The sequence below is a fragment of the Acyrthosiphon pisum genome, chromosome X (assembly GCF_005508785.2).
Source record: "Acyrthosiphon pisum isolate AL4f chromosome X, pea_aphid_22Mar2018_4r6ur, whole genome shotgun sequence".
NCBI classification, from domain to species: domain Eukaryota; kingdom Metazoa; phylum Arthropoda; class Insecta; order Hemiptera; family Aphididae; genus Acyrthosiphon; species Acyrthosiphon pisum.
In genome coordinates, this window is record NC_042493.1 from 120,256,097 (window position 1) to 120,258,378 (window position 2,282).

The window sequence follows — 2,282 nt, forward strand, 5'->3', positions numbered from 1 at the left end:
ACTTCGGTAGGTCTCGCAGGGTGGACCGTGGCCCACCCGGGCCCTCCTGTGCGTACTCTTATGATTGTATTATGTATCTTTGGTTCTGACATCCAATCGTGAGGTAAGACACAGGCACACAGTGTTCGTTATTTTCATCAGTCATGGAATTTGGTTTTCAAAATATGGCCAGACTGTACAATCGATTAACCGCACCCAACGAGGGTGTCTTTTATTTCGTAGTTGTTAGTATAATACCGAGCATCATGTATGGTGGTCGTGAATCCTGATGGAAACATGTTTTTGTAGTAAGTACACAAGTCGGACTATTGGAGACCGGAATACAGGCGTCGTATACATTCCAAAACCAGTGATCCTTATAAGTAATGATTCTTTATCTCTAGTTAAAATTTCATTTTCAATAGAATTTTTATTTTTATACAGCGTTATACTACTCAAAGTAATGATGTCGATTCTGGAAGAAATGGATTTTTACCAATAGAACAAAATCTTTTAAGGTAAGTTGATGAGAATTTTACTAAACAAAAAGTTAGCTTATTATGATAAAAGTGATTACTTAGAATCAGTTTTTTTTTTCACAGAGAAACATTGAAAATACTGTTGTAAATAATTTTGAAGCACCAAGACGGTCAAGCAGAAATATTAAATTTATATTCAAACAGTTGAAACAGATGTTGTACCAGTGTTAAACAATTACTAAGGTAATATTAATATAAAAGAGTTATAGTCAGATGTATTTTAAGTTCGTAAAATGTATTAACAATATTTTTAAGGTCACTATAGTAGCAGCTTATTTATAAAATAGGTATTGTTAAGGTACAAATAAGTTGTATCTATTTTTAACAAGTAGGTACTTCAAGGTTTAATGATACTTATAAGTTATAAGTTATACCTAATTAACAAGTACCTATGTTGAAAAATCAATATTGTCAAATAAATAATAAGATAATCAATTTGATTGACTGTCAAAATATATTTTTAAATTATAATAATTAAGTTTTCTATAAAATGGATTTTGGTTTTTGGTGTAATTCTAAAACAAATGAACGTATATACATGACATTATCATTGGTTGTTTATATTTGAATTACCAATACACGGTAACATTTTCAAAATATTTTGATTTGTTTTGAACTGTTTTGGAACATTTTCTGTTTCCAATTCTATTAGACTTTTTTTCTATGAATGTCAATAAAACTTTATGTATTAGGTAAAAAAGATTGAAAATTTAATACAAGGCTCCTACTATATTGTTACAAAGACATTTGAAAAATATTAAAAATCCTTAGTCACAGTTTTTTTTTAGAAGCATTTAAAGTTTAAATCTTGACAAAATACGTAAAAATCACGAAAAGTAGCAAATTAATTTGAGTTGAGAATTCATAAAAATGTATCTAAGATATTCATAAGTTTGTCTACCTTAATCAAAAAAAAAAAAAAATGTCTACAAGCAAATCAAATGAAATTTTTATGAGAATTTGAATTTCATATTTTTACAATATTGGACATTCACTCGATTTCTAGCGGTTTTGTTATTTTATTGTTATTCAAAAACGAATAACTGTAGATACATGAAAATTTTACCCAGGTTTAATGATACTTATAATGTATACCCAATTTATAAGTATGTTATTGTTGGTATATTTAACCCTGTTGGCTGTTTGTCCAGGAATGTTTCAATTTTGAATAGGGTATTGGGGCGTCCAATTATCGCAGCATTGAATTTATGTCATGTATTCGAAAATCAACATTGTTTAATAAATAATAAGATTAGAAGCTTGATTATATATATATTAATGAAGACTACGTTCGTTGTTCTTCTTTCTGTCACGACAATTTTTGTTATCACTCCATATAATTTTTTTTTTACTTATTACAATTTATAACATTGATTTTAAATGTTAACGTTTAGTTTATAAACGCATATTAAAGATTACTGATCGTTATGTACAGTATTTCAGTTATGGAAAAGTAGGATGTTATAACTGGTGATTGACCATTAGGAGTATTAAAATTATTCGCATAAAAATGTATACCAAACATCTATTTCCTGTAAAATAATATTTGATTAGCGTAACCCTATGCTATATTCTAAAATATCAAATAGTTTGAAATAACCAAGTGCACTTTAAATTAATAACAGAAATATATAATATGCAATAAGTGTTCTTAAAATCTATTCATTGAGAAATTTAAATTCTAAGCCTAAGATTAATATACCTACTGATTTTATAATGATGTGTTCTTGTGATTTAAGTTATAAATGTAAAATAAGTTTTTGA

The 2,282-nt window shown here is 27.3% G+C and overlaps 1 long non-coding RNA gene across 1 annotated transcript in view; it reads left to right on the top strand.

The window, feature by feature from the left end:
- Positions 1-242: 242 nt before the first annotated feature.
- LOC100574623 overlaps positions 243-2,282 on the top strand; it is a 7,867-nt gene continuing 5,827 nt past the window's right edge. The window contains exons 1-3 of the long non-coding RNA XR_003840182.1: positions 243-362; positions 424-497; positions 582-701. This is a non-coding gene — a long non-coding RNA (uncharacterized LOC100574623). The remainder of the gene's footprint in view (positions 363-423; positions 498-581; positions 702-2,282) is intronic.